The sequence below is a fragment of the Anabrus simplex genome, chromosome 7 (genome assembly GCF_040414725.1).
Source record: "Anabrus simplex isolate iqAnaSimp1 chromosome 7, ASM4041472v1, whole genome shotgun sequence".
NCBI classification, from domain to species: domain Eukaryota; kingdom Metazoa; phylum Arthropoda; class Insecta; order Orthoptera; family Tettigoniidae; genus Anabrus; species Anabrus simplex.
In genome coordinates this window covers 66,162,111-66,176,755 of record NC_090271.1, presented here as the reverse complement: position 1 = coordinate 66,176,755, position 14,645 = coordinate 66,162,111, and the positions used below count along the sequence as shown (strand labels likewise).

The following is a 14,645-nucleotide window of genomic DNA, read 5'->3' as shown; positions in this document are numbered from 1 at the left end:
GCTGGCGGAGGACTGGCAATGCGGCATGACAGTGCGACTTTAAGAAGATATGGCAGAAATTTAAACATGTGAACTCTCGAAGGCAAGGAAGATTCCAGCGTACCCTTTCAATATGAAACTGAGAAGTCGTCCAGCTTTCAAAAATTTTAATGTATTTTTTTCTGGTATTCAAACTAAATTAAATGTAGGTTTCTGTAGCAGATCTTCGGGCATTAAAGATTTCTTCCAAAATGGGAATGTGTTAAAATGTACGGACACACGAGTGGTTTCCCTCATTCCATACTTTTAATTTCTTGTTGGGTGACTAAGGTTTTCCAAACTTCTAAAGTTATTACTCTCTTTTGTCTTCGTCGTCACTTAGTCACACCGTAGCATGGCTTAGCCTTCCTGTCAGCGAGCCTTAAGAACACTTAAGTGTTTAATATTGAACTTCAACTTTCGAGAGCCTGTTGTTTCATCCCCCATCCAATTTTTTTTCTCAGCCTTTCGAATATCCATATTATTTTTCTCTCTTTCTCTTGTCGTGTCCCTGTAGTGTGGGCCTTCTTCCCCTGATTACCTATGGATCTTCCGACACATTTTCGAGCGTGCCTCCCAGTATGTTTATGGCATTGGAGGTATGAACTACCTTTTAAAGGAAAGGATACCTCTTGAAATGTGAGTTCCCCTTACTAAGATTTGTAAAGCTCTCTGAGCTTACGAGCTCCTGATATTGTAGGGTTGTCCGAGCTTACGAACTTTCCGATTGAAACTTCACGAGTTTCTTAGTTCTATTGGTGAATAGATAATTGTTTTTCTGTTGTGATTTTTGTTTAAAAAAGTATAACACAGGAAAAGATATAAATAAAGTTCAACTTTGATTTTTGTTAGCAATACTTAAAGTTTGGTTCTTGCTTTACCCAGTCATTTACCCTATATGATTCGTTACCTGTCTGGTCCACGAAAATCACCGTAACATTATTATTATTAATGTCCTTTTCTCAATATATTGAGGTCGGCACTTGAAATGTATTTCGTCCAGTTTTACGGCCGGATGCCAGAAAAAAATGGAACCAGGGACGATCTGAACCAGATGTCAGTTGCCCGGAATAAATTCATCTTGGGATTCCAGTGATGAACGAGGAATATATCCTTCACCAGGAGATTCAACATCATTACGCCTTTTCGTTGGCTGGATGATTGATTACAACAATACAGGATGTAATAATAAGATATGACCAAAATTTCAGGACATGTTCCTCACATGTAGAAGAAGAAAATATGTTATATGGGCATGAGTCCGGAAAGGCTTTATTTCCATGTTAGAACGCATTTTCTACAACTACACGTAGTACATCAATTATGGGAAACACACACAGAAACAGAATGTACCAGCTACAATATAAAACTATTCTTTTTAGACGAAATGTTCGAAATGCTTTGATACGAGGGCTGTAAGTAAAGTAATGGCAACGTAGTCCAGACAGTCGCAAGATATCGGGTATGTGCAAATAGAATACAGGAGCAGCCATTTGGCGCTGTTGTCGGTGTGCAGTGTGCACCTGACGAGCATCCGTTTTCTATGTGGCATTGGAGTGAAGAGTGTCGATTTTACCGCTCGGAAAAAATGTTTTCAAGGGGTGATCAGCGTTCGTGGATTAAAATGGAGATTGCCCGTGGCAAAAATGCATCAGAATATTATCGAAGATTACGTGAAACCCCTTGGGAGAATGCATTACCGTAGAGCACGGTTGCACGATGGGTCAAGGCGTTTCGTGCGAGTCGCAAATCATGTCAATTTGTGTGCGTGTGTGTGTGACGGTAGTACCAGTGGTCACTGGGAGGTCTTGGAACACCCTCCGTACTCACCAGACCCCACGTCTTATTTTCCTTTGTTCTTTCCTTATAGTTTACGACACCTAGTTGTATTTATTTTGGCATGTGCTCATTTCTCACTATTTATGTATAGTGAGAGATGGTAAGGGGAGATGGATAGGTTGAGGGGAGGACATAACCGTGAGAGGACGGGGTAGGACGGGGTAGGACGGGACTACCCCAATTATATGCAGAAAACCTGAAAAAGAATGATAGAGGCATACGTGGATCGAGGAGAGGCAGAGGTGGAGCACATGAGGAGATCGGTTTCCGTCTCATGTGGCCGGCCGCAAATGGAATGGTGAGAAATGGGCACTGTTAACTGGTAGGGGATGTAGGGGTCTTCCTTTTGGGCCCCACGGTTAGGGCCGGTCGTGTCATCTCTGGGAGGGTGGCCCTGTTTCTCATCAGGGGTGATGACACTGCCGGACGGTAGTAGTAGGTCGTATGATGATGATGATGATGATGATGATGATGATGATGATGATGATTATTATTATTATTATTATTATTATTATTATTATTATTATTATTAACATTCAGTGGTGGAGACGATGGACGTGGCATGAGGATGACTGTTGTGGTGACCCTCCCTAGGGAGTGTCACATTTCCGGAGTATCTGATGGACCTCATGGCATGGTCAAGTAGTCTCGTGCTTTCCTTTTCGTGTGTGCATGTAACCGGGTATTGTCAATATGTATCTAGGCTAAATGCCTGTAGTGTTCAAAAATACTTATACTTATACTTATACTTATACTTATACTTATACTTATACTTATACTTATACTTATACTTATACTTATACTTATACTTATACTTATACTTATACTTATACTTATACTTATACTTATACTTATACTTATACTTATACTTATACTTATACTTATACTTATACTTCTTATACTTATACTTACCAGACGTGAGTCCTCGAGGCTTCGATCTGTTCCCGAAGTTGAAGGAACCCCTACGAGGCCACCGATTTCCTGACATGTCATCTGTACTCCGAGCAGTAGGGCGCTCCGTCGCTGTCGTCAACAGAGGTCGCCTTACCAACGGTTCCCAATGCCTTTACGACATTTGACAAAACGTAATATACTTTGTTGGAGACTACATTGAAGGAATGCAATGCAATTGTACTTGTTAGTCCATTAAATATTGAGTTCTATCAATATTGCCAGAAATTAATTTACAGCTCTCGTACATGCCTCAATCGTCGTCGCACTGAGTCCCGCATACGATGATGTATCCCGGCGACGGCGGCTTGATGCAAGTATCATATTTAACGGAGCATTTGGAGAAGTTTATGTGGTATTCTGGTAAGTTCTGTTCCTGTGTGTTCCCATTATTCATTTACTAAGCAGAGTTGTAAAAAATGAGTTCTAACACGGAAATGTAGTATTTCCGGACCGATGTCCGTATTTTCTTCTTCTACGTGTGAGGATAGAACCTGAAAGTTATACTTTTACACACAGAGGTAAATACTTGTTAAATAACACTTCTGTTTATTACATGAATTACCTAATCATTATGAAAGCCTTATGGTTAGTGATGAAATGAGTGGTTTACATTGAACCGTGCAACTGTGCCAGATTTTTATTTTAAAATATTCACTCTAGCTTTCTAGTGATTTTCTGGGATTTATAAGAATAAGAAACTTATCGTTACACCCTGCTTACCACTACTATAATATGAACTGGTTCAGTATTACAGTGAAGGAACCAGAATCTCGCTTCACCGGTTCATTACAAAGATTTAGTTAAACTTGGAAATAAAGCAAAATTAAAGCACTCAGAATAATAATGGCATATCCCAACCAATGTTCATTTTTAGTAAAATTATATTTTATGTTGCTCTTCGCTTCTCGGTTGATCCTTACGTTAAGAATTCATCTGTTGAGGGTTTGTAAAGTATTGTGTTTACAAGTTCAACTCTAATTCCCACTCACGGCCCTTTCCTATCCCATCGTTGTCATAAGACCAGTCTATGTCTGTGCGAAGTAAAGCAAGGCTTTTAAGTTCCTTTACTCATAAGGTACCACAGTTAACGTTTACAAAATAGTTCGATTGTGCATGGAAACCTGAATTCTCAGACTTTCATATTTTGAACATCTTTTTCTGAATCAACTTGAAAAGTTGAAGTAACAATAAATCCAGTGTGACTCATGAACATCGTAATTATAATCATACCTCATCATTTTAGGGTACAAATTCTATGGCACATAATATGAAGGAGAGGAATGCCATAAAAATTCAAAGGACGTGTGGAAATATTTCCATATAAGATTACGGTGGCAAAAATTTCGTGAAGTCGGCTCCTACTTTCGAAAGGACACCGACAATAAAAATTTAAATACCCTGCAAGAAACGAAAGTTAATTGCTTGCACATTTATTTACCTTCGTGTGCTATGACTTTCATTTCGCTGTCTCTAACAAAACACATTTATAGAGGTACAAACAAGACAAAGTCAGGGCAGCTTGTAAAGATAAAAAGAACGCACATTAGAAAAAGCTCCAAACAGGAATTGATGTAGGTAGGTGTTTATACGTAGATGAAAGAAATAAAGCTAAATGAATCCTTGTAGAGTCGAAGAATATATCATGGGAAGATTTATCTACAACCTGGAAACGCTTGGTCAAGGGGCAGTTAAGTGCCTCTGGACTCTAATAAAGAATGTTTAAAAGGGAGGGGAAAGGAAAATGAATAGCGTTTTAGGTAAATCAGTTCTGTAAATCCCAGAAAATCACTAGAAAACTAGAGTGAATATTTTTTAATAAGAATCTGGCACAGTTGCATGGTTCAATGTAAACCACTCATTCCATCACTAACCATAAGGCTTTCATAATGATTAGGTAATTCATGTAATAAGTAGAAGTGTTATTCAAAAAGTATTTACCTTTGTGTGTATAACATGAATTGGGAAAGCATCAGTGCAAAGTAGTTAATGTAATAGGAGAGTAAGTCTCTGTGTGGCATGAATTAAATTAAGAATACAAAAATTTATCACCGTTATTTCTTTAACAATGGTACCAAACTTCTTGTAATGATTCACTTTGGTATCAAAAGCTTTTCCGGGACTCATAAATATATCTGACGTAATGCGATCACAACTCGGACTGAAATGTGATGACACATTTACACCGAAAACTGGAGAGGCTTTTCAGGTTGGATCTACTCAATAAATGGATTTCATTATCGTTTTATTCCGCGTTCAAAAATGGTTGACATCTGATATTTGAGGGTGAAGGTATGAAGACGAAACAGTTTTCTCCTAAACCTGCCTGTATTCTATCAGTTTCATTCCAGGCACTCTTCAAAACCATTCATCACTCCAAATTTCTGTGTGTGTGAGTATGTTTAAGGCCTCATAAGAAGGGCAAATTCACATCAAAATATGTTACAATCTGATACGCGTCACGCCGATGATGGGACAGGAATGGACTAGGAGTGGGAAGGAAGCGGCTGTGGCCTTAATTAAAGTACTTCACCAGAATGTGCCTGGTGTGAAAATGGTAAATTACGGAAAACCATCTTCAGGGCTTCCGACAGTGGGGTTCTAACCCATTCTCCCCCAATGCAAGCGGAAAGCTATGTGACCAAACCCGCACAGCCATTTGCTTCGTCATCTAATTTATAGCTGGGACCATATCATATGCCACAAAACTGGAATGAAGGTTGATTAAATTATATGTTACCTACTGCTGCTGCTAGTTATTCCTTCAAGGGGCTTAACATGCAGATCATCAGCCCAATATATTACTCATTCCTTCCTAAATTATTATTTTATGGTAAGTTTAAATGCAGATTTTATGGTAATTTACTACAATTCGAGGACTTATGAATGAATGAATGAATGAACAAGCCCGCAGCGTCTCATGAAGGGCAAAGGCCTCTCAGGAGCGGGGGAGACCTGTTCGATTGATCTCGCGTGGAGACATGGATACGTATATCATTTTTAATACTCTTTCTTCTATGGCTTTTCTTATACCTACTTTTAATATTTTACCTTCCTTTTGTGAGTTTCCATCCGAAAATCTGTAATTATCACTCATTTGAACGCTATTCTCCACACTCGTGTAAGTTTACTGTCTATAAATATATTTCATAACTTTGCCACTTTTCAAATTCTACCTTTCCCTTACGGATCAGATCTCCATCGCGCTGTCCTTGTTCAGTGTGGTCTTAAAAGCTACCTCAATTCGTTTTCCCATCTTCTTCTTGGTCTGCTGCGACTTTTCCTTTCTCTGCAGGTATCACACATAGTTGTCATCTGTTCTGGTGTAGTCTCGCTACTGCCCTGCACATTTTCACTTGGTTCATTTTGACTTCATTCAAAGCCACCCTCAGATTTCTACAGTGTGAATGTTTGACGACAACACAAGTTCTGGCATTGGAGTAATTTATGGTAGAAATTACATTTGAAACTTATCAACCATTATTATCTGAACTTGACATTAAATGGGGCTGTTCTTCCAGCACATTTGAGCAGAGGGTACATGAATGTGAACAAGACTGAAAATGTGTTGACATCTATGGGTTAAAGATTATAATTAAGTAACCCAGATAATTCTATTTCAGATAGTCCTTATCTGTTGGAATGGTAAGAATAAACTACTCCCTTTACATTCTTTAGATCAATATCTCGGTAGAAGAGAATTCTCTATAGTGTAACTGTGCTGGGAGAAATATTTAGAGTGCATGTGGATAAAATGTGTCTTCCTTGCAGGAAACTGGAGGAGATAAAGTTTAACTTTACGAGCAATAAAGCCGTGTGATAGTTTCCTCGTAAGGCCTGAGCTCAGCTGAGATTTATGGCTTTGTTTTGATGAGCTGCGCGGGAGGGCAATGATCTTGTGGCTCACTCAAAGTGTTTATATTGCTGACAATTACCAACATTCTGAACATGCGCGTGTGTCGCTTATACAACTTTCAGCATTGTAACGCCTAGATGGGGAACATCCTGTCAGTGAATAATGGATAATGGCAGGGGAATTTGATTTATATGCAAAAAAAGTTTTTGAATTCAATTTTTCTATATAACTTATCAGAGTTCTGTAGGTAGCATTACAATTCTGTGGAAAATTTTGGATGAAAGGCAGGAGATTTAGTTAAACACATCCCTAACATCTTTTGGTTTCAATTCTTACTAACTGTCATTTTCAGGTCCACCTTTAAATACTTCAGAGACTAATCATTACAATTTAAGAGATAATTTTATTCATATTTTGCTTGATACATATTTAGACCTATTGTGGTCATCTGCCAAACACAATTAAGGAAAACATTGGAAACGTCTTAAAATCAATGAATGAGTGATTAAAATTTTGAGTATCATGAGTGCGTGGAAACATTATACAAAAATCACTCAGTACAGTAAATAATGTTTTCACTCACTAATAGTAGGCCTGCTCATCATTTTACTTATTCATTCAAAGATTTTCATGTTTCCAATATTTTCGTTAACTTTATTTGGATGATGCTGACCACAAGAGGTCAAAATATGTTACAAACAAAGTATCACTAAACTTCTCTCTAAAACTGTGAATGTTAGTTTATGAAGTAAAGAAAGGTGGACCCGAAAAGTAACGTTTTTAAGATTTGAAATCAAGAGTTTTTAAGTAATGAAGTAATGAAGCTGATTCTTTGCAATATCTCTAACATTTTTGCAACTAATAACTATATTAATGTATGCGTAGGAAGTGGTCATTTATATGTTAATAGGGTTGATGAAGTTCATCACAGCACGATCCACTAGAACAATGTACATCCGCACTATACGTTCTCAAAGGTTACACAAAATGTACTGTACATGAAAGTTTTAAAATGCCGTAATATAAGACTTGCTACCTGTTCCGATCTCCTAGAGTAGTCCGACATCCTGTAATATACGGTAACTAAGGTGCGTGAAGCGAGAAACTGCTTCATGATGTTCATCAAGCTTTTGTGAAGAGATGACAAAGTATACTCAAGCAAATTAAGCGCAACTGCTGTGTTGGAAGTCAGTGGAAGTGATTTAAAGATGTAATTGAAACTGATATGAGGATGTGCAACATTAACAGTGATAACTGGGAGAGCGAGCTCGATAGCTGCAGTCGCTTAAGTGCAGCCACTGTCCAGTATTCGAGAGATAGTGGGTTCGAGCGCCACTGTCGGCAGCCCTGAAGATAGTTTTCCGTGGTTTCCTATTTTCACATCAGGCAAATGCTGGAGCTGTACCTTAATTAAAACCAGCCGTGGAGGGTAAACGGATTAAGGTGGAAAGTAAGAAGTAAGGGAGAAAAGGAAATGAAAATCAAACGAAATAAAATTACTAAATGAAACTAATGCTTGAAAAAAAAAACAAGGAGTATAAAATTATGTGCATGATAAGTGAAATATTCAAAGTAGAAAATTCTATTGCGAGTGTTCAAGTGTGAACACTTACTGTAACATCCGTTGATGTGGAGAGTTCTCGATGTTTTGCAACGTACTGTCCGTAAACAGACGATGCTATCCGACTAAGAACCTGGGGATAACTAATGTGATATACTGTAAATCCAACTGAGGTAAGGTTTTTCAAATTACAATTTCTGCAACCGTAGTGTGGTTAAGCCAAATATGATGATTCCAGTTACAGCAGTTCCAGTTTATCTTTCCTGTGTATTCATTGCGGATTCGCTCAAATCATTCTAGGTGGAAAACATACAGTATGCCATTCTATATCCTGCAAGTACTTCTTTTGACAGACAGTGAAATCCTGTCGTTTTTTTCATTTATGTTAAATTTAAAATGTATAATACCTGAAAGAAATATTTCACGCATATATTTCTGCGTTGTATCACAGGAATTACACATTTTAAAGCATTGTGTTCCTTCATTAAATATGTAATTAAAACAAAAATTATTAATTAAGTAATTAATTAATTGATCGCATATTTACGTCCTTTTTGCCGGTCCATTTTTTTTATATTTTAGGTCTGTTTTAGGAAATATATAGGTATTCAACTTCCTAGCTCCAATGATGAGATCAAGTTATGATAACGAAATGTTTTCAGACACTGTTTTATTCTCTGCATTGTGGAAAATTACTGCAGCATTTGACAGAACTGTCTGAATAAGTTCTAGGGTTAATATTATGATGACATATTTACTGTGCTTACATTTGAATAGTTAATTCAAAAACTGCATTGTCACTACAGTTATGCGTAAATTATCTAACGGCCAAACATTTGGAATGACTGTACATTGCTTTACACACAGTTACTCTGTTTGCTGTAAGCGCAGTTATTGGAATGCGAAAAACAATGATAAAGCTAGCGATCCCACGCAGTCCACTAATTGGCATTCCGATTAAGTTGCTAAATCTCCCTCCATTGTGCCGTGGAATGAAAAGACCCTGGGCTACTGCTCGCGAATGTAATTCTGTACCATCGCGTAACATCACATCGCCATGCCATCACATACAACAAAATAGAAAAAAATGTTCGAGTCAGTGTTTCATTAACTTATGACATGTTAAAATATTTGTGGATACTTTTTCTTTGAAGAACAGAATTTTAAAATGTAAATTATAAAATATTATATCCCAATATCCTCTAACACTTCTCCAGTTATGACTGAAATATTACATTTCGGGACCAGAAAAATGTATTACCGAGCTCGATAGCTGCAGTCGCTTACGTGCGGCCAGTATCCAGTATTCAGGAGATAGTAGGTTCGAACCCTACTGTCGGCAGCCATGAATATGGTTTTCCGTGGTTTCTCATTTTCACATCAGGCACATGCTGGGAACAAACCTCAATTAAGGCTACGGCCGCTCCCTTCCCACTCCTAGCTCTTTCCTGTCCCATCGTCGCCATAAGACCTATTTGTGTTGATGGACGTAAAATACTTGTAAAAGAAAAACAGTATTTCCTTCGTAAAAATACACGTCATTCCTTTCTCTATCAGATAATGATATCAATTAAGTCGCTCCGACATGTTTCAATCCCTTAACGACCATTTAAAAGAAGAGTGCTATTTATTTAAAGGCCTACGACAAGCCCTGAAGCAGAAGAGTACGTTATAACCTTGTATCTCAGGGCAGAAAGGGAAGCCGTGATCGAGAGAAAATTGGAAGAAGATATCAGAAGTGTCAGAAAATATCGAAGGAACAAAGAATTAGGAGGTCCGAACGGGAGACATGTGGCGAAGAGCATTTCTAAAATGAGTAGATATCTTTTTGATTTTTCCTTGCTTTAAAATTTTTCACTATTCTGCTCTGTACAAAATACTCCTTGCGAATTTTTTTAACTTGGTACAAGTAATTAAATTTGAAATGTTTTAAAAAATATTTTAAATTTTAAAATGAGATTTGATGTTCAGTGGTGGATAAGTATTGATTGTTCTTAGTATAGAAAATTTTTTTTAAAATTTTCTGGACAGACTAGTATCCATCTCACTCCAAAACTCTATATAATATATTACGTAAATGTTAACAAATTGCAGCCTGATAAAATAAAAACTGTTAACCAAGGGATATTTTTACGGGATTACTTTTTACGTATAACAAATGTTATTAACATTTGAACAATACAAGTACACACGTCTAATTTGTTAACATACGTGTTTATTCGTACCTAATACAACAACTAACTTCGGTTAAAATCGGATAAAGCTTGTATGTTTCAAAATTGAGGCGTAACTCTCCTTACGCAAGTTAAGCCAGATTTACGTAAAATTAAAATTACATTTCTACTAATAATTTAGTTCTGTTAAGTTTCAGTCAAGAGTGCGGTTGTATGGACATGCTCTTTTAAATGCATCCATAAAGTGATCAATGCTAACAGAGAGTGGGGGGGGGGGAAGATGACTTTCGATGTAGGGCCCCTTAAAACAACAAGTATCATCATCAGCAGAGAGTGGGAAAGCTATGCTTATATTTCGTAGAGCTTAATAAGAAATATGACATTATACCAAGGGAAAAGGGAGTTGCTCTCCACAGCTACCTTCACAGTAAATTCTTACGAAGAATGTGTCAATTCCACCTCGGGGATAACACTGTAAGGGTGTAAACTCCGTCAGAGTACACTGTTAGCTACCATTGGTCTGTTGATATTACTGTACGTTAATATTGGTATGTTGGTATTACGACTCAGTGATCTAGCACAGCAGTTCTTCGGGTACAGTACAGATACTGTGCGGATGGTGTACTATGTAAGCTAGAGAAAGAAATTATGATCCAACACCATTCCTGGGACTGAACAATCAAATGCTGAGCCAAAATGGCAAATATTTGTTTGTTGTGGAGGGTTAAAGGTTTTACTTAAAGCCTATAGCAAAATATGGACACTGCCGATGGTGTCGCGAAAACCTTGATTGCCGCAGTTAAGTGTGTGCAAGTAGTATTTTAACATACAAGATTGACTTACATAAATGTATTCTACATGTTAACCTTGCCTGTGATGATTTAACAAACCATATAATTGGATGTAACACTTCGAAAGGAGAAAGTACGGTCTGTCTGTACGTTAGTTAGTGAAAACCTACGAAAGTTATGATGAGGGAAGCAAGTAAAGGTCATGATCACCATTTATCAGCGATAGACACTGAACTGCTTCGACGACCAATGTATAATAATCTACCATCTTCTCTCACCGGAGTGCTTAAATATATTGCAGACTAGCTCGTGTATCATAGCTGGCACGGCAAAAATGTGTCAGATATAAATGATCGGAAATTCTACATAACCTCAGTTACGTAACATTTATCGATAGGACCACTAATAATACTAATTTTTGATAAATTAATTTTAGGCCTTCCCTTAAACTACCATTTCACTCAGCGTAAGTAAAATTATTTGTAGGATAGATTGTCGTGCCTTTTTCCCCAACTTTACATTTCTCTTCAGCAATTTGGTCGTGATGCGTGAACAGACAGACAGACAGAGAGACAGACAGACAGACAGACAGACCGAGAGAGATGACGGAAATTTAAAGAGTGAATCTAAACTTTACTGGAGACACGACCGATACAGAAATGCGATTCCTTCTTAATTCTGAGCAGTGTACAGACAAAACTCTTATCTTGTATATCGAGACGTTCACAAGGATATTATTACCGTGAAGAGTCGTCAAAATGAGGAGTTTCTATTAATTAACGACAGCATGACTAACATCATATTGTTTCCTTGTCTTGCCAATTTAGAATCTTCGTGAGACTGTGAGACAGTAAATGTCGATGGAATTTTCCTGAAATTCGCAGCATTACTTTACGCTTCTTTAGCAACAAAAAAGAACGGAAGCAACATAGTATACGTTTAAAACACTTATAAAAGCTTGCAAACCTTAAGGATGGTAATTTTGAAGCAAGAGTTGTGATTTGCGATTTTGAAATGAAAAATCATAGAAATTTTCCCAACTTCAAGAATTTGTGGGTGTATACTCGTACCTTCATAATAATAGTGACATAACTCAAAGATGAAAGTTTTGGAGAAAACAAAGTTTTAAATTTTAGAACACCATATCACATCAAGCATGTTTTATCATTCTATTTCTACGTAACAGTATTTAGCATATATTACATTATATTTTCACAGAGCTTGAATGAAATAAGTCACTACTAAGAAGTGTCCATTTTCTTGGTATACCATGTTCTGTATGCTGAAGCGGAATTTTCAGCATTTGTGACTTTTTGCAAGAAGGAAAAGAGTTATATTCATGGCAGATTTCTAGATCAAAAAGTGACTTCTCTGGATTTAGGACATGTCACTATTCTTGTGGGGGTGCGATTTTACATTTGCCAGAGGTGATTTAGTAAGATCGTTGAATTCGGTTGAAACATATATATTATTGTGAAGCAACCACTGAGAATAGGAAATACTAGTATGTTCCTTTGGTCTACCGTTTTTAACAATCAGTGAGATAGAGGACTGTTTTAGACAGTATGAAGGCCAACAACTCATGAAGACTAGATAACTGATGTTTATGATTATATTTTCAGTAACAGTATGTAGCGAGTTAGGTGGTCCCGATAGCTTTGGTGAGCCTCGAGAGACTACAAACGTAGCTGAATGAACATTTCCTTCTACCACAGCGATTCAAATAGTTCCTTATTGATGAGCAACCTTCTTTACTTATAAACGCACTCTTAAATCAAAATTCGTAGTTGTCGCATGGAAATAATGAATGGAAAATCCAGACAGTTCAAAGTTAAATATTTATCTATTGCAAAGTTGGCGCGTTTATGTTAGAATAAAGAAATAGCCGGGAATGATTTTTTTAAGGTGGAATAATATGGAAGTAAATTGTTATATGATACAAGTTCAAAACAATATTTTTTAAGACTAATTTGCTGCAGACAACCTATATTTGTTAATCTCAAAGTCGCAATTTTGATTTCTGGATGTTGTTTCCTTCAAAAATATTACAGTTTACTCATTAAATTTGTATAAGAAATCTGACAATTTAAATTTAAATTTCGTAGCCAGTCCTTAGTGCGCAAAGTCAATGGATGCGGAGGAAGGAAGTTCCTGTGACGGGGCTAACATTATATCATGGGGGGAATGAGGATGTCTCGTATACACATAAACATAAAGCTATAACGCAGAGTGTGGCACAGAAAGCGATGGTAAGAAGTATACTGAACGCAGATCGTAGAAATCTAATAAGAAATATCGACTTACGCAGTGGAATTGGTGTTGAGGACTCCTTGGTTCAAGGTACGTCCAGGTCATGGTAGCCCGCATGATGCCATTTTACACAAATCTCCTTATATAACAACAGAGCGGGTTAGAAGACCCTTGTTATTCACTAAACAACTTCCTCTTCTAATGCTGTACTGCAGAAAAAATCCTGGTCTCTCGTGTACTTTCTTCACGGATGTTTCAATGCTAAAAATATATGAATATATTGAATTTTCACGACCGCAACGGGCGACTTAAACGCACTCTACAGTGTGCTACCAGCAGTGCCAGACCTGTAGCTCAGATCCTTTCAAACAGAACAAAGATGGCCTAGGCCACCATAGCTCAATTGGTAGAGCAACCGACGCGAAATCGGGAGGTTGTGGGTTCGGATCCCACTGGTGTCCGGCTGGCCATTTTTGTTCTGTACTTAACATCTCTTCAACACGTACTACATGTACGTAACACGACCTAATAGTTGAAAGTCTGTTTCGACTAAAAATATATCTTAGCAGACAATGTATGGGGTCCTCATACTATGAACAACGTAAAATTAGCAATTTCCCCAATTCTGCCAAAATCTGAAGGGTAAAGTGTCCGGAAAGATTTAAAATTGTGAGTCCAGGATATCCTTGTCAAACAAAAAAGAAAAAAATCGAAAATTACTTCTGCCCTAAAATCTCTTGTTCCTTTACTCGTTTCCTTTTTTTTTATTTAAATCTTAGCCAAATTAACTTATTTACATTATTCCTTCTGTAATGTGTTCCTTGGTTTATACACTCAGTAGTTTCTTCCTTTTTTTGAAAATGTCCGCACCGAATATAGTTATAAGGGCTTAGGTGAACCACTGGATTGACTCACATTAGCGCTCGTAGTGGTGCTTGTGTGAAACGATTCATCGACTCACATTAGCGCTCGTAGTGGTGCTTGTGTGAAACAATTCATCGACTCACATTGGCGCTCGTAGTGGTGCTTGTGTGAAACAATTCATCGACTCACATTAGCGCTCGTAGTGGTGCTTGTGTGAAACAATTCATCGACTCACATTAGCGCTCGTAGTGGTGCTTGTGTGAAACAATTCATCGACTCACATTAGCGCTCGTAGTGGTGCTTGTGTGAAACAATTCATCGACTCACATTAGCGCTCGTAG

The 14,645-nt window shown here is 37.5% G+C and overlaps 1 non-coding gene across 1 annotated transcript; it reads left to right on the top strand.

Moving 5' to 3' along the window:
* The first annotated feature begins 13,828 nt into the window (after window positions 1-13,828).
* On the top strand, window positions 13,829-13,905 carry TRNAS-CGA (transfer RNA serine (anticodon CGA)). Its single transcript has one exon. It is a non-coding gene; the product is annotated as a tRNA-Ser (tRNA).
* The last annotated feature ends 740 nt before the right edge of the window (window positions 13,906-14,645 follow it).